Source organism: Heterocephalus glaber, unplaced genomic scaffold (genome assembly GCF_053883595.1).
Source record: "Heterocephalus glaber isolate CG9 unplaced genomic scaffold, H.glaber_assembly_v1.0 deba00001454, whole genome shotgun sequence".
Classification (NCBI taxonomy): Eukaryota; Metazoa; Chordata; class Mammalia; order Rodentia; family Bathyergidae; genus Heterocephalus; species Heterocephalus glaber.
Genome location: NW_028258303.1, coordinates 4497097 through 4518948, shown reverse-complemented (window position 1 = coordinate 4518948; position 21852 = coordinate 4497097). Strand labels below are relative to the sequence as shown.

Below are 21852 nucleotides of genomic sequence, written 5' to 3'. Positions count from 1 at the left end.
AGTGGAATCTTTTCCATACAGCTGGAACAAGGAACCAATGATAATTGCCTTCTTTTGAGGATTTTACAGAAATATGACATTGCATTGTCATTAAGCTGATTCATCACTCACAGTGCTACAGGTTTATTCAGATGGTGCTTTTCTACAAAATTTTGCACAGTTTCCCACATTTCACACACCTGTCTAGTTTCATTTGAAGTGAAGGATTCCTCCACCTTTTTCTTCTGTGCAGACCAGATCTCCTCCGTGAGTGACCAGATGATCAGTCACCATACCAGAGAGAGACACAGAGAGAATTCATTGGATCATGTGTTCAGCATCATATACTAATTGTATTGGAAGACATAGCTCATGTATCAGGTTAAAATTTATTAGAAATGTTTACTCATCTTGCAGAACACTCGCAGATCAAGTTACTCCCAATCCAAGGTTTTACCATGTATGTTTTTTGCCTTCTAATTTTTAGTAAATAAACTCAGAAAAATATTATATGTGAAAATCTAGTTTATATATTTACTACCAAAATCTGTAGCTCTTACTTTATACAAAAGTTTTTGCATTAAAATAACATGCTTGTAATCCAAAGCATGTAATCAACATTGCTAGTCTGCAAAGACTCGGTTTTTGCTTCTTTTAGGAAACCTGTCAGTGAAATGTAATGTGATTTTGGGTCTTCTCCAGTGGATGGTACATATTCTATTCATAAGGTAGGATCTCAAAAAATAGAAGGTTGAGGTGCTGTGGTACGTGTATATTTTTCAATTCAATTGTGTATACTGCTCGTTCTGTATTTGAACTGGTAAATGATAAGCCAAACTTTCCTCAAGATAGTATATTAAAACAAATAGCAATTCAGGGTATTCCCCTTCAGCTTATTCTTTCTTTCTTTTTTTTTTTTGGCAGTATGTAGAAAGTGGTTTTATTATAGGGATGGCAGTGTTGGTTCAGCATTGGAAGATCCACCCCCAAAAGTAATCATTTTAACAGAGGAAAGGACAAAGCCATATGACTCTGTCACTAGTTGGACAAAGAGTAATGGAATAAATTCTACAGTTGTTCATGGTAAAAGCTATCAGGAGACTAGAAGTAGAACAGAACCTTCTCAACAGATCAAAGACATGTACTCCATACTTCCAGCGAGAATGCCTTTCATGAATGGAGACGATACAATGCTTTCTCCCTGAAGTGGGGAACAAGGGCATATATGCCTACTCTTCATCTGTCCATTAGACTTTGAAACATAGGTCTAAACCAAAACAGTCTGGCAATAAATTGACACAACTAGGATAGGATTGGCACAGCAGAAGCAAAATCTTCATGTGTAGATGAAATGATCATCTACAGAGAAAATACTAAGAAATCTCTAGGAGCCCCTAGAACTTGTACTTGAATTTAGCAGGATTAGAAAACACAAGTTATATATAAAAATTCAGGTCTGTGTATACTTGCTATAAATGAAGAACTGGATATTGAAATTTAAAAGTTATGTAGGAGTACAAAGGACCCAGAAAAGCCAAAAACAAAAACAAAAACAGTGTTAGAAGACGTTTAGCACTCAATTTTAAGACTTCTTCTAAAGCTACAGTAATCAAGGCAGTGTTGGTGTAAGGAAAGACATATAGATCATTGGAATAAAACAGAGAATCTAGAAATAGAACCACACATATATGGTCCACTGAGTTTTGAAAGATTATTTAACATTAACATTTTATAGAATATAAACTCGATTCAAGAGCCGAGGAAGAGATAGTGTCTTCAGCAAATGGCACTAGAACACCTGGTATCCGTATTTAAAAAATTAATCTCAACCCTTTTTTTCCATACATGAAAATAACTTGAAGGGATCTATGAACCTAAATAGGAAAGCCTAAAAGTATAAAACTTTAAGAAGAAATTATAAGGGAAAATATTTATGAATTCAGGGTAGGCAAGAACTACGTAAGATACAAAAAACATGATGTATAAAAGAAAAAAATTGATAAATGAGATTCCATCAAAATTTAGAACTTTAAATGACATCGTTGAAATGAAAAGTAGTCCTTAAACAGACCATATTTACAATGCATATACCCTACGAGCAGAATATATAAAGAATTCTTAGAGCTCATTAATAGACAACCCAATTAAAAAGTAGACATAAGAAGATGATAAATAGCCAGTATAGCACAAGGAATGGTGTGCAATTCTAGAATCAGAAAAATACTAATCAGTACAATAACAAGATTGAACCACACACCCATTAGGGAGATGAAGTTAAAAGTTCTAAAAGCCTTGTCATGACTTTTTTTTTTTGTTGGATTCTCCCCCTTTGCATTTAATTTGTCATGCCCAATGGATTCATTCTGCTGGGTTTCCTGGGGTTGTGATCCTCATTGTCTTTTCCTAGGGTATTGTCTAAAATTTTTTGGAGTGCTGGTTTGGTTTTCATGAAGTTCCTGAGGTGCTCTTTATCATGAAAGTATCTTATTTCTCCATCAATTTTGAAAGATAGTTTTGCAGGGTACATCAATCTGGGTTGGAGGCTGTTTTCCTTTAGGGCTTGAAATACATCACTCCAAGCTCTTCTTGCCTTGAGGGTTTGCATTGAGAAGTCTGCTGTGATTCTGATGGGCTTTCCTTTGTATGTGATTTGTTTCTTTTCTCTCACTGCTTGTAGATTTTTATTCTTCTGTTGGATTTCTGGAATCCTTACTATTATATGCCTATGTGTAGATTTTGTTTGATTAAGGCTAGCTGGAGTCCTATATGCCTCACTTATTTGTATGTCAAGTTCTTTTCCCCTCCTTGGGAAGTTTTCTGCCATCACTTCTGTGAACAGTTTTTTTTATGTCATCTGCACTCTCTCCTCTTTCTTCGTTGACTCCAGTCAGTCTTATGTTATTCTTCTTTGCATCATCTAGCAGCTGCTGGATTGATTTCTCATGTTCCCGTACAATTTTAAAGCAATTTTTCTTTTCCTCCTCACTAATTGCAATCTTGTCTTCTATATGTGAAATTCTATCCTCACATTGGTTCATTCTGCTGCGCAGACTTGCGATGGAGTTTTTAATCTCTTGGAAATCTGTTTGCATCTGTTTTATGGATTCCATTTGTTTCCTATGTTGGGATTCCATCATGTTCCTCAGATCCTCTATTTTTTAATCTGTGTCCTCTCTAGATTTATTAATCATGTCTTGCACCATGAGCAAAATCTTTGCTGTTATCTGAGTAATTATTTCTGATTTCATTTTTCCCAGATCCTCTTTTGTTGCCAATTCAGAGAGTCCAGGTGGTTGAGTATCAGAGTGTTCCATCTCATTTCCCTTTGGGGTTGCTGTAGGTGATCTGGAAGTCTGTTTTTGAGGCTTGTTTATGTGTCTTCTCATTTCCTCCGGGTGGGGGGGCGGTGCTCTTGGCACCCACACGGCTCACCTTCCCTGCCCTAGGAGCCTGGAATGGAGGCGGGGAGCTTCCTTCCGGGTCAGCTTACTCTTTCTTAGATGTGAAAGGAAGGGAAGGTTATTTCTTGCCTTGTTGCTAAGGTCATGGTAATTATTAAAGATTTCAGAGTTGTTTGGTAGGAATCATTGTTAGTTTTTGACATTCTGACCTTGTGGTTTGCTGAAGTCAACAGAAATAATGTGTTTTGTTCAGTGCATGGAATGTACAGTTATTCTCTTAATTATCACTAAAAATACATAAGATAAACTGCTATGTATTACCCAAAGTGGATGTTGTCTTAGTTATTTTTCTCTCGTTGCCAAGACAAAATACCCGACACCCAAAGTTAAAAAAAGGGGGAAAGGTTTATTTGGCTTATAGTTCAGAGGTTTCAGTCCATAATCTGCTGGCTCCAAGGCAAGGCGACAGGCATTGCAGAGGAGAAACAACATGGCATGCACCAAGTAGCAACGGCAACAAGGGTCTTTAACAGTGTCTTTCTGCTTCTTTTATCTTATTCAGACTACTGGCATTAGGGCAGTGCCAAATCAATCACTCAAGTGTAATAGTTTAGTAATCCCATGCATCCCACATGCATCTTAATCCTAGCATCTCACATTCTAAATTCATCCACCTATGACCACATTAGGCTTTGGGGGGACATTGAGACCCAAACCATAACAGATATGGGTTTGTTACCTAAAAATTAGTCTGTTCCTCAAACATTTACATACTTGGAAATAACCTTTTAAAAATATTAATGGTGTCATTTTTTCTAGATTACAAAACTATGCTGCTTTCAAGCAAACCCAGTCCTTTTCATGCTCTATAAGTTCTATTTGTCTTTGTGATTTTAAGGGGCAAAGGTGGACCAGGTGGTATGAGTTTCAGAGGCCCCCACCTTTGAAAAGCTTCCCTGTACCCTGGTGACTGTTCACCTGGAGCTGACCTGTCCCTGTGTGGCAGTTGTGTTTTACAGTGTACTATAGTATTTAGCACTTTATGAATGCATGTCTCTAAGTTCATTCTTCACAAAGTCTGTGAGGACTGTTCTGCTATTATTCCCTTTTATAGACCTAGCTTATTTTTCAGGAGATGATACTAAGGCATGGAGAGAATAGTGACCCACTAAGATAACCGAGGAGATAGTAGGTGGAGCTGGCATTTGAACTGGTCACAGTGACTCTGTAGCTCGTACCCTCTCTGTCTATCCCATACCTTCTGGTAGAACAGAATCAACAGGGTATTCTTAAAATTGTGAACATATAAGTGGAAAGTATCATGGAAAACATTTGGATTCATTTAATATTTCATTTGATTCCCATGTTTCTAATATCTGCTGATTGTCTTTTTCCTGTTGATTGGTTTAAGAGATCTTTTATCAGTTTTTTCCATTATTAGAGAATTGGATCAAAATCTTAGGAAAATATTTCACCTAACCATATCAATATATAGTTCAGTGTCATTAAATCATTATACATAAGGACAAGGCAGCTTTAGATAGAGAAAAATTAAGTTTTTTGTGTATTTTAATCAAAAGTTTATTTTAAAAATATAAACGGGATGAAAAACCACTTTAAGTTGTAGCATTGTTTTCAACATAAAATTGCAATTAATACTCGAATCTTCAAGCTTGAAAGTCCATAAATAATTTTCTTTAAAGGTGGTAGGTTGTGGTTATTATGCCATTGGGTATCACTTATGTCTCTTTGTAAAAATGATGAGAACTGCAGCACACAACATTGTGTGAGGCACTGCTACACTGGGAGAAAACCTTCCTAGCCCACAAGAGCTTTGTTACAGGCAAGATTCCTAGGATTACATTTCAAAAGGAAGAGACATAGATTTCATATGGAAAGATAACTGATTTTTTTAATATTTCAAATTTAGATGACGTTGTAAGTCTCCTCAAATTACTAAATCTCTGCCCTTTAAAGTCTTCAGTAATGTTCCTAAGGTTCAGGTAAGTTCCCTCTTAAATAGGAGAACTGAAATGGGGCACCTTGAAATGTAGGCTAAACTTTAAAAGAAACTTTCATATCATTTGCTGCTATTGGGGTCCAATTCCTTTTTATTACATGTGAATTAACACTGCTCCTAAAAATCTTCCTTCACCAAATCTAGAAAAAAGAAATCTAGGTGACCAAAGTAGATAGTTCTCAAAGAACTATTTAAAAATATGAGGAAAATTCTTTGGCAATACGAAGCATCCCAAAAATCTTAATGTAATTTTAAGCTTTGATACCAGTAGAAGTACAGAATCTACACTGTTATAAAGTATCATCTAAAAGTTTTAATTTTGTAAATGTAAAATATTAAGCTTTTAATTTTAATTTTTGTTCCAGTTCCTCTTTCTTCTATTCCCTTTAGGAGAGACTAGAAAAAAATTAAGAATAAAATCTTAATATTCCAAATTTGCAAAACTGAAACTGTCAAATGCTGTCTGGTAAAAGTTTGTGGCTCGCATACCTGCTGCAGTCCCTGGAAGGCACAGGCATAGCAGCCTACAGTTTAAAACTGCACTGAAACTTTTGGGATGCCCTATACTTCACTATCGGCTGGCGATCACTGGACCTGTATGTCGGTTTGGATTATGAAAATATCTTCTAGTATGTTTACTTAACAGCAGGATAATCATCAGAAAATGAGAATCACCATTAATAGTTCACAAGATGCAGCATGGACTTCATGGAAATAGACAGTCAGTAGCATCAATTGATGCTTTCTCTTTAAGACCACAAACATGTCACAGTGCTACCAAACAGTGCTTGCAAAGAACATGAGTGGCAAGTGTTATCCAGCAGCTTTTTGGTTCAAGCTGATCAACAGTAATGACTAGCAACTCATGATATCATGGGAGGAAGAACCTTCAACACCTGACAATGCTACAGCCTACTCCTAAGTGGTGTCATGAGTGTGAACACTCCCGTGTTTGGGGCTGGGTGGGGGACTCAGTGGGAGAGACCCTGCTAAGAGGACATGGCTAAGACCCTGGGTTTTATTCCCAGCCCTGTGCAATAAAAAAGATCCCCACAGTTCAATAGTAATACTACATCAACCCTAAAGGCGTATGCAGCAACATGGGGAGGGGCAAGTAGAAAAACATACAATTATATGGGTAGTGTTTTAAATCTAATTTTTAAAAATAATTAAAATTTTAACTTAGTTTAAATTTAAACTCTCAATTCAAAAGTCTCACAGAGCTCACAGACATTGGCCAGTGGAGTAAGCAAAAGCCAGTGTGAGCCGGGAACTTCTGTTCTGCAGAACTGGTGACTCCGCTCACATCAGTGAGGACAGAAGTGTGCTGCTGCTTTGACAGGGCCTCTCTCCTTCCCATGCAGTGCAGCTGACACCACCCAGGAGGCTCTCGATTGAATTCAGGGCCTTTCCTTTTGGTGAAAATACTAACTTAGCTGTTGTTGTTGTTGTTGTTGTTGTTTTGGCAAGAGGGATGGTACTTCTCCAGGTTTGTAAATGAGGGGTCCATGATGTCACAGCCCCCATTTCTCCCTTCTAAGAGAGGATGGCATTAGACAGTCCGATGCCAATGAAATTGCCATCACTGGAAGATCTTCTCATAGCAGCTCTGCGCAAGTCTTTGTCTTCACCCAATCCTGACGTGGCCTCTAGGTCCTGGGCTCTTTCTCTGGTGAGAGGCTCAAACACAAAATATATGTTGCTTTCAAATGCTGAAGAGCAAAGATCAAAGTAGTATTTGGCATACACACCGCCAGATACTTTAACAGTATACTTGAGCAGGATCAAGTAATGCCTTTCCAACTCATTTATGTCCTTGAGCGAAACATCCCTGAGGACCCTGCAGAAGTCTATGTTCCACACAGCCTTGTCCTACCAAACCTTGGTGGCAAGAAGAATGGCTCCCAGCAGGATCCTTCTCCAGTTAGCAGGACAGAGGTCTATCTCAGCGTATGACACAAGCCTTTCTAAGTAGACCAAAGTTATTATTGCACATTCAGTTGGTAACGATGCAACATAAAAAATAAAGGCAACAAATCTGTAAATACAGCTGTGTTCAGGATCATGCTCAAACTATTCCTCTGGACGCTTCTCTCTTGTGAGTGGATGCCATCTCTCATCCAAAATAGCCAGGGATCTATTTGCATCTCTGTTCTTTATGTTCTATATATACTGCTAAGGTCACACACTCTACCACGTTTCTACGATTAGGCAGGCTGAGTGTGCTGTCATCTAGAAATATCATTGAGCAGGAGCTATACATCCCAGTAAGCTGCCCTGGAGATGCGCGGTTGAAATAGTTGCTTTTCCTCTGATCTTGTGCGTTTGCATGAAATTTGTTCAGGAAAATTGTGCTTGCCTTTAGATGGTCAGCAGGGTTTGATTCCAGAGGTGCACCTGCTGGGCCCCATTAGTTCTGCCGGTCAAGTTGCAGGAAGGCCTTGTGGGGCATGGTCAGCTGGGCATCCTGGGTGGACGTGCGGAGTCCTAGGCAGCAGCCTCGAGTCCTGGAGTGTGGCAGCCATATGTCCCAGGTAGGGGCCTCCAGTGCTAAGTGTCTGGCGTCCCGGAAGGTGGTGGTCTGGAGTGGTGAGGGCAGTGGGTGAGTCCTTGGGCCCCAAACTACTGAGGGACTGGCTCTTCATAGCTGGAACATGGAGTGACGCGTCGGGTGGGACATGCAAAACATGTCGAAAAATTAAGTTTTAATACAAAGTTTGATACTTCTTAAAAACTGCATTAAAAATTCTATGTTTACACCAATTATATAGATTATTTAGATTTTGTAGGTTAAATTTGAGTTATGTGGTTTATATCCATTGTTTAAGAGAAGTTAACAAAACAGCAAAATAATTTTTATGGAACATCTTAATACATAAAAAGGAAAATCAATAACAATCTGCATCATTTTGTTAATATTTTTGAAGTTTTCAAAAACACGTAAGATGCTGTTGAACTATATGTATATTTCTTATTTACTAACAACCTTATTTTCCTGGCAGGAAAGGTCTTCATTACAGTAGCTGAATACTATGTCTTTGATTGGTTTTCATTAAGAACTGGCAGAATTTCATCATACTTCTAATTCATAGTTGGTTCTATGAATTTGAGGCAGAAGAACTAATTTACCCTTCAAACAAAGAACTAAAATAATACTTTCACCTTTAATTCACAGAGCATCTCACTTTTGTCAAAGGCTTGTGGGTGGGAAAGATAGCACAGCGATTTGGCTGGGAGGGGAGCTGGGTTCAAAGTCTAGGCTTGGGCAATCATTTTGACCTGTCAAGGTCTTCTTTACTCCAGTGGTAGAATAAAGCTATTGATTTCATCTCAGATGATGCTTAAGGTGTATTCCAGTTCCCAAAATAATCTTTGTGAACCAGGCTGAGATATTCTGGAGTAGCTTACAAGTGAAAGGAAAGTAGATGTCTTACTCTTAGGATGAGATGACGTCAACCATGGATATGCCCTTGACTGAATTTGGGAAAGGCTGATTTCTTTCTCTAAAGAATTATGACTGAATTCAAGACTCAAAACTGTTTTTTGCCAGCTATCACGGCACATGCTTAAATCCCAGCATTCAAGGAGGCTTAGGCAGGAGGACTGCAAGTTCAGCCCCCACTTAACCACTTCGACCCTGTATCAAAATAGAACATAAACACAAAGGACTGGGGATGTAGCTCAGTGAGAATGTCCTTGGTTCAATCCCTAGAAATATACACACACATATACATACACACAACATTGTGTGTTTTTAAAAGCTCTCTAGTGAACCTGATAGATTTGGAACTGCTGGTATGAAAAGAGTTCTTGTGTTGTGGCCCCTCACTGTATTTCCTCCAGTGAGAGCTTGGGAAGGATGATATTTTTCCACAAATTGTTTTAAAATATTTTGTCTCCCTTTTCACAGAGAGATTCTCTTATTAGTATGCAGAGGGAGGGAGATATGATAGTCTTTATGACATGTTCCAGGAAATAAAGACAGCTTTTCTCCAAAAACTTTTATATTTTCATGTGGAACCTACTATCTTTCATATGGAATCTGGTCATTTTGGAAGTAAGAAACATTATTTCCTCATCAGAATATGGCTTGCAGGTGGACAGTAGAAGTGGCAGTATCATATTTAGCTGGAGAATTACCATTTTGCCTTTCTGCTCCATTGTTATCATTGTTTAAATGTCTTCTACTTGTCAGGTACTATTCTAAATGCTCAGCAAATAGTGTTTCATTTTATTTTGTTGAAAATTATTTAATGGAGAGACTATTTTAAGTATTCCTTTTACAGATGAGGAAAATAAGGTTCACAGACTTATTGGCCCGATCTGTGCTAATCAGCTGGAATTGGTAGGGGGAAGGTTTGAAGTAAGATCAGTCTGACTAATGGCAATTTTTAACAGGTAGACTGTGGGGTTTTTTGTATTGTTTTGTTTTGTTTTTGTACTGGGGATTGAACTCAGGACCTCGCGCTTGCCAGGAAGGTGCTGTGTCGCTGAGCTACATCCCCGGCACTGTGTAGTTTTTGTATAGCATTCTATACAAATATTCTATACCTCCTCCAAGATCATGAGGCAGAAATAAATTAAATTGGATCTTTAAAGAGCATTTATCAAATGTTGTGATTATAAATGCAAGAATTGATAGTTTAAAATATAATCTTGGCATGATTTGATTGGCTGTACAAAACAAATGGGTAATTTCAGAGTTGCTTATGTAGAATCAGAGCTGCCCTTTCCCAGGCTCAGTTGCGAGAAACAGTGTGGTGTTTTTGCTCTGTCCCCTTCTCTAAGTTCTCTTGTATGTTTAGGCTTTCAGGAGGTTAGAGTGTGTGGTTTTTCTGCAAGGTTCTCTCTCCTCCGCCGCCCATCCTGTTAGCATCCTGTAGGAATGTTGAAAAGTAGGCCTGGAAACTAACCAAGTTCACCTCTTTTCCTCTAGCGCAAAAGGAATCTATCAGATGGGTTCCAGTATAGAGCTCGTTGTCTTATTAGGTGATTGTGCTTTGAGGGGAAGGTGTTCCTGAACTTGGAAACTACATGCAAAATGTGTACATATGTGTTTTCTGTTCTGTAACTTTGTCAGTGTCTCAAAAGAGTCTGTGTTCAAATAGAAGAACAAAGCAGGGGGCTTCTACATCCCATCACATTGACATCCACTTTGTATTTTCTATTTCTGCTGCCAATCAGATAGAACTGTGATAGCTCATTCTCCAAGGGTCTCTTATTTTTTTTGGTGTACACATTTATTTGTTGTGTACACACTCCCTCTATTTTCACAAAGTATTTGAGATTGCTTATGCAAAACAACCAGCTTGTATTTGTATTCAGAGGGCATGTTTCATAATGCAACATATGCATTGAGGAATATATTATAATGTATACTGTATACTACATATTATAGTAATTCCATATGACATGTATTTCTTAATACATGTAATGTTAAATTATATGATATAATATGATTCCATATGAAATTGTACATTATATATTTAATGTGTCATAAATATTTCATCTATTATTTGTACTTAAAATTTACTTAAAAGATAGTTTCTGCATGGAGGATTCTTTTTATATATATAAAATTTAAAAAGTTGAAGATGCAAAATGTAACAAGCATATTTAGCTTGGTTTGTTCCTTTATAAATTACTTTTGCATCATTGTTATGATTGTGCCAAGTTCTAATTTTTTTTTTTTTGATACCAGGGATTGAACTCAGGACCTTGCACTTGTGAGGCAGGCAGCAGAATCATTGAGCTAAATCCTGGGCCCCCAAGTTCTAATTTTTAACTGTTTCTCTAATTCAGAGATTGAAAATTTAAATTTTTCTAATCTACAGGATTGATTAATAAGATGGGGGAGTAAGATAATAGGGATTTATAGGAACAGTGACAAAATAGAATAATTGCACTGCTTAAAGCATTTGTATTCCCATGGTAGGAAAAACTGATACCTTAATCAACATGAAAAGGGTCTGTGACCCTTGTTTTACTCATTTACAGGATTAAAGATAATGTTAGTAAATTGAATACTTTGCAGTTAAGTCAGTAAATTAAATAATTTGCACTTAAACTATGATAGAATAAAGCAAATGACTTTTCAGTTACCCTTTGAGGAACATGTGTTTGTTAAAAAAATCCATGTCTTTTTTCTTTCTTACCATACTAATATATAATTACATTTCTATTAATTTTATTAGTAAAAAGACCGATGAAAGTGATTAGATCTCTTTGGACCACCAGTGGTACAAGCTGCCCGATGGGACAGTTGTGCATGTACCACTGGTGATTCAGAGCCTCCTGGTGGGGAGACAAATGGATTATGGCCCTGTCATGAACATGTTACGTGGAACAAGGTTTTTTTTTGTAGTACAGTGGTACCTTGGTTCATGAACTCAAATTTCCCCGTTCTATTGGTAGCAAACTGAACTGGATGAGAACTGAATCAAATTTTCCCATAACGGCAACATTGAACCTAACCAATGAATTTGATTTGGGTTTTGTCCAACTTGATTTGCAACCAGAATCGTGGAAAGAATCAAGTTTGTGAACCAAGGTCCCACTGTACTGCAAAGGAATGAAGGGCCTCGCACATGATATGTAAATGCTCTACCATTGAGTACGTCCCTATCTCTTTTCTTCTTTAAGTAAAAATGTTACATGAGTAGATGGACTGTTGAATCCTTAGAACTCAAGAGAGTATTTGGTGCGTAGGAGGTGTATTAAAAGCACATTTAATAATATAATTAGTTCTACCCACTAAATATCCCACCAATTGGTCTACTTTTCCAATTTTCCACTGTCAATGTCCTGATCTAGAACTTCTTTTGCCAAAAGTATTGTTATAACTTGTAACCTACTAAAAGATTTTTTTTCTGACTCTGGTCTGTGCCATTTCAATGTAATGTCCAACTTGAAACCAGAGTGGTCCTCCAAGGATTCAAAACTAATGACACAATTTCTTCAATTGAAAGTCTTTTAATGGATTTCCATTGTTCTTGAGGTAAAGTCTTAACTAGTTGCATGCAATTCTTATTTTGTATAAAAAAAATTGACCTTAAGTTAGTCAACTGAAGGATTCCTTCAAAATGGTGATCCAGCCATTGTTGGTGTGATCCAACAAACCAGGGAGGTTTACGGAAACTTTGTTTAACATTATTGAGACACAAATAAAATAACATTTCATAAAATGTCAGTTATAAAACATGAGCTCCCTACTTACAGATTGTGGATGATCAATAGCAAAAATGTCCCAGATTTAATGGCCATGCATTTTATAACCCAGTCTACTCCAGATATTAGCAGGAATTTAAAAAAACTTGAGACAGGACCCCAATTCTGTTGTCAGCATCGGTGGAGGAGGCCTTCAAGGTCTGCAATATCTGGAACCAGGCACAAGTGCCAAGCTTTTGGCTGATCAAATTTGACTGCCACCTCAGGGTAGCTCATAAGCTGCTCCAAAACTTGCTTGACTACGATTGGTTAGAAACCCATGTGCATATTATTTAAAGGGCAATAACTCATATCAAGCCCAGGATCAAAAGGGAGACTGAGCACCTGGACTAAGGAAATGCGAGTGTTTTCCATGCTTCACTACAGCTGGAAGACATCACCATCACCCTGGAGGAGCCTTAGGTCACCATTGGTGTGGAAGGTAAAGAAAAATACCGATCTTCTTTCAGACACTAGGACATTTGTTACAGAAACTGCCTAGGAACCTGTTGTTTGTTTCACTTCCATAATATGTAGTTCACCAAGTTCTGTTGCCCTTACTTCCAGCCCCCATTGCTGATGTCCAGTAAGCAAGTGAGCTGAAAGAGTGCACATACGCTTGAAGGCCTTTGGGGAATGGTTGGCTTTTGCTACTCCTAGATGCCTGGGTTTGTCTGGTATGGAAAAGACTTATTGTCACCCTTTGTCACTCTTACTCAGGGAATAGGAGATGTGCCTCAGCTGGTGCCCTGTTTCTCCTGGTACTCACATGCAGCAGCACTGGGATGACCTGGTTGTTTAAGAGCACTGGCTACAACTCTCCCTCATGAGAAAAGCTACCAGCTTTTCTTTGAAAGTACAGACCCCTCTCACTAGGGTCAAGATGTCTTAAAGGTAAAAGGACATTGCAGATGGCCAAAGGCCCATTGCTAAACCGTCAAGACTCCTCTGTTGAGAAGGAATATGAGTACCATTTTGATGAGAAAGCTATATAGCTATATAGATTCATGGAAGGAAATGAACAAGATGTAAAGAATGAGGGATATGGAGAGAAAGTGTGTTCAGATAAGAATTTTGAATAGTGAAGTTTTGCCAGAACGTTGAAATGAGTTGCAAAAGGTCGTCAAGGAGTGAGGCTTCTGAAAAGAAATTTGTATGTGTACTTAAGTTGACTGTACCTTGTGCTCAAAAGAGGAGCCCTAACGGTGGTGCCAGGAATGCTGTTGGCTGTGGTAAGGCATCAACCTCTACAGCAGGGTTTCCCAATCCACTGATGAAAAGAATGGAGGAGCTCAGACTCGGCCATCTCATGAGGCCCTCAGGGTATTCCTATAAGCAAATTGTGTTGATTCACTTCTCTGAAGAGTCTGTGTCACACCAGTCTGTGGTCCCTCTTCATTAACATAGGGTGTTTGCTACTTAACAGTGGTCTTGGGAGGGTTTCAGCAGTCTGGCTATGTGCCATTTTGGCATTTGGACAGTTACTAGGCATTCATGCTGGAGGTGGCTTTGGAATCTGGGGCAGCATTAAGGCAGTAGTGTTGGACCTATGCAGTGTGTTCCCCTACCCAGTATTCAGTAACCTCCTATTTTGTTTGGGTTTCCACCATGTCTTTTGGTGGATGTCAGTGAGGAGGGGAGCAGCACTTTTGAGGGGAGTGGCAGCACTGTTGAAGGATATTAGTTATCCTACTGCAGGAAGTGCTGGGGTTGGGAGAATGTACATGCAGAGTAGGAACAGGTTTCAGGGTTGACCTCTAAGTTTCCAAGGGCAAAGATGGTGTGTAGTCTCATGGAGCTCAGTAGATGTGACTTTGGTTGAACAAAGTAGTACTTTCTACCAGACACAAACTGAGTGTGAGTGATCACTGCAGGAAAGGAGATCTCCTTTCCACTGCCAGTGGAAACTGCCAGCTTTTCAATTGGTGAGGTTTTTGCATGGATGAAATGTATTACTCTCTTTGGCATAATGTCCTTGTATGTATACATAGATCATGGGATGATCCAGGATTGGCATCAGGGTAAAGATAAGATTCTCTCCTGCTGCCATCAGGACTTGACATAAAGGATTGTTCCAAATTAAAGTTACTGCTCTCAGTAAGGGATGGTGCCTGAGAATGAGCATTATACATTGCTCTATACATGGAGCTGTCGTCCTGCTGGTCACCTTCACCCACTCATGAGCTCTGGGTTGTCTCCAAAGGTCATTTTTGGTTTGACTTCTATAGTTTCACTGGCATAGAGGAGGGAGTCATATAATCTATCCTCCTCACTCACTGTGTTCCCCAGGTGTTAGTTTTAGTACAGAAGAGATTTTATAGCTGGAGAATAAATGGCACTGGCAGGTGAGAAAAGTTTGACTTTTGAGGTGCTCACTCTAGACCTTCTAATGGTCTGCTACTCATAGTTAAGGAGATATCTCAATGGAATGTGTTTCTGAGCTTAAGTACATTTAAGCACATCTACTATGGGCTTAGTTTGTAAGGACAATAAAAATGGAAGTGGCGGTCTATTGGCTGATTCCAATCCAGTGGTCACTGGGTCTTAGAGTAGCTACTGGTGATTTATGGGTTGAGTGGGGCAGTCATGAATCACCTCAGTGGCTAGAGGGGCAATTTGTCTCTGGATAGAAAATCCTCTGGGGTATAAGGCAGAAGGCATCTCTGAGGATGTTTCTACTCCAACAGATTACGGCCAGTTGGGAGAGGGTGGTAGGAGAACATCTCAAAATGTGGGAGGTATAGGTAGTAGTTTGTCCTTGTGAAGAAGGCCTGATGCAGTCTTGGAGGCAGTTTGTAGACCAGCAGCACTGGGAGGAGGAGACACTTGATGTTTCAGTGAATCAGGATGTGATGGCACTGGCAGAAATGAGGCTCCACTGTGGGAGTTACACTACCCTGTATCTTTAGACTGTTGGTAAAGTTTGTATCTTTCAGACTAAAATTCCATGTTAAGCTAATGGTAATGCAGGGTTTCCAACCAGAGTCTCCCGAAGAGGAATCAGGACCCCTCCTCCAGTAGGCAGGGGCAGCTGCCCCAGATCAGCTTTGAAACAGTTATAGAAGCTGGACCTTCGCCCTTCTGCTCCTCTCAAGATTAAGGAGGATGAAATCTCTCGGGGCGGCGGGGGGGGGGGGCGACAAAGGAGAAGCACCTGACTCATTTTCCCCTTTGCCAGCTGGAGAGGGCATGTGGCTTGGCCAGCCTCCCTTGCTCCCCTCAACCATGCCTCCATTTGCTCCCCATCACTGCCATGGTGGACCAGGACAGCTGGCTGCAGTGTCCTCCCTGGCTATAACACCATCTTTCTCCACTCCAGCATGGGGGCAGCTAGCCAGGCAGCATGGACCCCACCACCACCATTCAGGGGGTGCTGTTGCCTTTTAAAAGAAGGGAGGGTTCACGTCGGAGTGGCTGTGATCCACTTGTTTGCATATTCCTTATTTGGGATAAGCAGGGCCCCTTATTTGCATATCTAACATTCTCAGCCAGCCTTTAGCCCTGGCCCTCAGCTGCTATATAAGCAGCACTTCCCAGCTACTTTCAGGTTCTAGAATAGAAGGGTTCCTTCCCTGCTGTGTATCGGTCCCCTGTGGCACAGCACAGGCCATGTTACAGTAAAGACATGCTTTGGTTTTCCTATAAAAAAATATGATACCAAGCTTCCCTTCTGTCTATACTCTTTGCAGTATGACTTTGTAGTTCTTTCTGTAAAGATACAAAATCGGTTTCTCAAACTGTCTTATTAGTGGATATTAGTTATTCAGGATAATGGGTGTGTGAATGTAACATACTTTGATCACTTATGTCCCCGATTGACCTTCCCTTCCCCTGATATCTCATCTCTGATAGTTTCCTTTCTATGCTCTTGCTCTCTGTCTCTGTCTCTCTCCTTATTCAGAACCTTTTTATGTGATCTAATTTAATTTATTAATTCTTGGTATTATTTCCTGTGTTATTGGAGTTCTAGTCAAGAAGTCTTGGCCTATTCCTCAAAGATTGTTTTCTTGTAGCAGTTTCAAAGTGTCATGTCTTATACTTAGGACTTTGGTCCATTTTGAATTGATTCTTCTACAGGGTGAGAGGGCTCTAGATTCAATATTTGGCACATGAATATTCAGTTTTCTCAGAACCACTTGTTAAAGAGGTTATCTTTTCTCCAAGGGCTTTTGGGCCCTTTGTTAAGTGACTGTAGTTGCATGAGTTTGTTTCTGTGTCATGTTCTATTATCTGTGTCTATTTTTATGTCAATATCATGCTGTTTTTTGTTTGTTTGTTTGGGGTTTTTTTGGTACCGGGATTGAACTCAGTACCTTGCACTTTTGAGGCAGGTGCCGGAACCACTGATCTGAATTCCTGGCCCTACCATGCTGGTTTTTTGTTTTTTTTTTTAACTATAACCTTGTAGTATATTTTGAAATCATGCATTGTGGTGCCTTTGGCTTTACTCTTTTCAGTTAGGATTCTTTAGCTATTCTGGGTCTTCTCTGCTTTCATATGAATTTTAGAATCACTTTTTCTACCTCTGTGAAGAATGTCCTTGGTATTTTCATGGAGGTTGCACTGAAGCTGTAGATCATTTTCAGCATAATAGTTATTTAATAATATTAATTGTGCCAATATGTGAACATGGGAGATCTTTCCATATTTTAGTGTCTTCTTCAATTTCTTTCTTCAGTGTTCTGTAACAATCATGGTAGAAGTTTTTACATCTTAGGATAGGTTTATTCCTGTGTATTTTATTTTTTAAGCTACTGTGAATGCATTTGCTTTCTTGGTTTGTTTCTCAGTGGTTCATTATCTGCAGCTCTTAAATCTGGGCTGGACTAGTGATTTGCTTTGGTCAGCTGAATGTGGCAGAAGTAGGGCTGTTCCAGCCCCCAGCTCAGATCTCAAGGCTCTGCTTGTTTCTGTTCCCTTTTGGGACTCTGCTGCTACCATAAGGAGAACTAGGACAGGCTGGTGTCATGGCAGGTGAGCAGCCAGCTGGAACAGAACCAAATCCTTTTACTTTAGGCCAGCCCTGCCAGACACAAAATCTGTAAGGATTCTTGACCAACATTAGCAGAATCGCCTACCCAATGTGCACCTGATCAATATGCTTGGTTGGGCTCAGCTGAGAATTAGAGAATCTCTCAGCTGACCTGTAGACATACCAGCAGTAATCAGTGTTAAGAGCCAGTGAGTTTTAGGGTAGATAGTTTATTTTTGCATCAATAACTATCATATACACAGATGTTAATGCCTTTTCCATCCAGTCACTAGAAAGAAGGCTCATTAAAAAAGAAGTGTGTTGATCAAGACAAAATATCTGTCACTCACAACTTAAAGAAGGAAAGGTTTCTTTTAACTCATCATTTCAGAGGGTTCAGTCCATGGTCAGCATGCTCCAAGGTAGATACATCATGGTGGAGGAGGGTGGTGGAGCAAAGTGCTCACTTTATAGTGGCTAGGAAACAGAACACAGGTTAAGAGCCAGAGGCTAAGAGAGGGCCCCAGAGACGAAAGGAGCCAGGAACCAGATAGAATCCGTAAGACTATGCCTCCATAACCCACCAGACACACTCAGAGGTGTGCCTCACTAATCTCCTAGGCAGCTCTTCAGCCAATCAAGTTGACAACTGAGATAACCATCACAAGGGGCAAATTGAAAATACTGCTTTGTAAAACAGTAGTGGTGAACCTACAGCATACATGCCATAGTGGGCTATTTGTATCTTTGAAAGCTCTGAAAGATTTACCGTCACTGATTTAGGAAAATCATCATTATTGATGTTTACAAGTATATGATGAATTCATCTGCTTATTCCTAAGATTTGCATAGAGTGGTTGAATTAGGACAATTTTCTGTTCTGATTTGTTTTAAAAAAACTATAAGGAAGGGCCGGGGATTTAGCTCAGTGGTGCTTGCTGCCTGCCTCGTAAGGGCAGGGTCCTGAGTTTGATCCCCGGTACCAAACCAAACAAACAAACAAAAAAACCAACTATAAGGAAGGAATACAAAGAATCTCTGCTTTTTAATTGAGGCCACTGGTGCTGATAGATTTATAACCAGGGAAGAAAGTTGTACAAAAGACATTTTGCCAAAATGGCTGACTGCCTTGTGTGGTTTTTGAAGGAAATGTTAAATATATACAGAAAAAAGAACGTAATTTTGGTTCTTGACATGATGCTAGAAAGAGTATTTAAAAAAATTATCCAGGATTAAAACAATATATAATATAATAAAGCTCAATATAATATTAGTTTTAGAATGTATTACTGAGCTGGAAGGATAGTAAGGAAAATCTGTACAGGCCAAAAATAAAACATTAGGGCATAAAATAAGAAAATTCTGGATCTAATAGCCCTGGTAACACAACTCTGGAAATGTGGCATTTGCAGTGAAAGAATGTATTTGGAGCAGAACTTTCCCTACAGAAGGAGGCTTAGTAAAAGTGGAAAAAATAAAGAGCACAAAGTAAGGTGTTAGAAATAAATTGAAATATACCTATACCACAGTAAATGTAAATGTGCTCTACTTTTTTTACTTCAAAGACAAAGGTTTCCAAATTACTTTTAAGAAAAAAAGCCAAATAATTGCCAATAATAAATAATAAATATGAAAAATGCCAAGTAATTTAAAAAATATTAATAAATCAATGGAAGTTAAACTGTCAACCAAATGCTTTTTCTATATCTGCCAACTAATAATCAAAAGTCCTTCCAAGAAGAAATAGCCAAATAATGTGTGCGTTTGTGTGTCTGTCTATCCTTGCCAAATAGTAATCATGAGTAAGATTGGATAGTTATTATATAGGAATAACAGATTTTTAAAGTTGCTACATTTTGGTAAAGGATTACATGTTCTGAAAGATAAAACTCTTACTTGTATGTATCTAAAAGTCTGGTTTTAGTTTTTCAAGTAAAAGTAAAATAACAGGAGAAGTCAGCAGTGGACTTTTCCAGGTATTTGAACGTCATCTTTTTGTCATTCACTGACAAAGCAGGGCCCAGGTTAACGAACGTGTGGGCGAGTGGAGCCCTGAAAATCCTCTGTTTGATACAGTGGTGCTGTGCTGTGTGTCACACTACAATACTGTAGCACGAATTCCTTTCAGAGTTAGAGAAATTGCATTTTAAAATGACCACATTCTTTCTGGTTATTGTGCTCTAAGTCACGTCTTCCTGTCTGCTTTCCAAAAGATGTGAAATAAGATTACACTGAAGACCCTCTCCCACCACAGAGACAGAGAATGCCAGGACTGCACCCTCTCAGTGAGCCCTGCAGTCCTGCCCCCTGCACCTGGCTGTGCTGCAGAGCTTTTCAGTTTCACACCAGACAGGAATCCTTACTGGGGGACGGGGGTAGGGAACACCAGGGAGCATGAGGAGGACTTGGAAGAGTTCATCATAAAGCCCACACGCACCAAAATCTGAGAACACTAAAGAAACTGGCAGATTGAGATCGAGAGTATGAGGACAGAATTTCAAAGTATGAACTGTTTAAATGCTCAGGTCGACAATTTGATGGGACAGTCTTCCAAATGCAGAGTTTTATAGAAAAGTAAAAAAGATAAAGGAGCAGGAGGAAGAGTCTTTTGGCAACTGGTTTATGCTATCATTAGGGTCAGGAATGTTCCCTAAAGGTCCAGCTTAGTGCTCTTGGGAACTGATGGGGGCTAACAGGAGAATTTAGGCCACTGAGTTCTGGTGTTGAAAGGGGAGTGTGTGCCTCTAGCCCCTTTATCTCTTTTTCTGCTTCCTGGAGGCTGTGAGGTGAGTACTTTTCTCTGCCACCCACTCTTACCATGCCTGCCAGACCCAGAAACAATGGAGCTAGCTGACCATGGAGTGAATTTCCAGAACTATGAACCAAAGTAAACCTTTTGTGTTTAAAAACAGATTATCTCAGATATTTGTTAGAGTAAAGGAAAGCTGACACAGATAGTTTAAAACAAAAAAAAAGCAGTGACGGTAAATGCAGGATTCTGTGAAACAAGAGAGAACCACAGACTTGGAGGATTACTACCAAAATGACCAACCAATCTGACTAACCTACTGGAATACATGGATATTGCCAAACTATCTGAAAAAGTCTTTAAAGTAGGAATTTTTAAAAACACCCCAACATCACAAGATGAACACAAAGAAAATCACTGAAGGAACATATTGCCTGTCCCCCTTGAAAAACAACCAGGACACAGGAGAAAACTGAGTCTACACTCTGAGCTGAATTAAATATGCTCAGGCATTTAAGAAGACTGCCTTTATTTAGTAATTTAAAAATTAAAAGGAAAAAATGGAAGAGAAAGTACATTATCTCAAAAATGCATATAAATTACAGAGTACCCAAGAAAGAGTAGACTTCATGAAAATTAATGAGGGACATCCAGGAAACAGAAAAGCTACCAAGAGAATACAAATGATGCAAAGGAACAAAATAGGTCATAGAGAAAATTGGGGAAATGAAAAATGAGTAGTAAAGGAATACTATTGTTTCACACGCTGAAGAAAAAGAAAAACATTCTTAGAACTAATATTTGAAACTTTAATTGGTTTTTGTTTTCAGAAACAAAACAAACGAAGCAAAACCCAAACAAACCCAAACGCTGAATCTCAGTGAAATGAAAGTGTTCACATGGGAAAAAGAGCCCCACATATTAACTTGGAAATTTAGCCTATTTCAAAGATAATGATAAGACCTGTAAGGCCAGTAGGCAAGAAGAACCAGTCATTTTACAAAGGCAGAATAGAGTCTATAATCATATTTTCAAACCAATATTCATGGCAACAGTGAAACGGTTTTATTATTATTAATGCTAGTAGTATTCTCAGTGAAAGAAAGTACAAACTAATGATTACATCCAAACTATGCTAAAAAAATGGAAACGAAGTATGTAACTAGGGAAGGGTTTAGGGGTGAAGGGTGCACAGGTAATGGGGAAAAAATGAGAACCAAGATACATCATGTACAGGTACAAGCACCCAAAGATAAATGTAAATGTATTGTTTACCTAAAATGTACCAATAAAAGAATTTAAGAAAAAAACAAAAAAAAAAAACCCCAAATATCAATGCATTAGAAAAGCAGTATTTAACGTAGAAGAGGTTAAGAAATTTTCCACCCTTCTGCTCTTTCTCATGGATCTGTTAGAACATGAGCTGAATCTAACCAAATGAAGACTGGGAAAACTTCATTAAAGAGACTGATGGTGAATATTTAAAAATAAATATGAATATAAGACTGAAATGAAGATGGAGATG

General features: G+C 38.9%; 1 protein-coding gene and 1 pseudogene across 10 annotated transcripts in view; one reads left to right on the top strand and one right to left on the bottom strand.

Annotated features, from left to right (window-relative positions):
* The window catches only part of Bmpr1b (bone morphogenetic protein receptor type 1B), a 444906-nt gene that overhangs the window by 120414 nt on the left and 302640 nt on the right, over positions 1 to 21852 (top strand). The window lies entirely within an intron of this gene.
* LOC106009661 (cyclin-Y-like protein 1 pseudogene) overlaps positions 5807 to 21852 on the bottom strand; it is a 44466-nt pseudogene continuing 28420 nt past the window's right edge.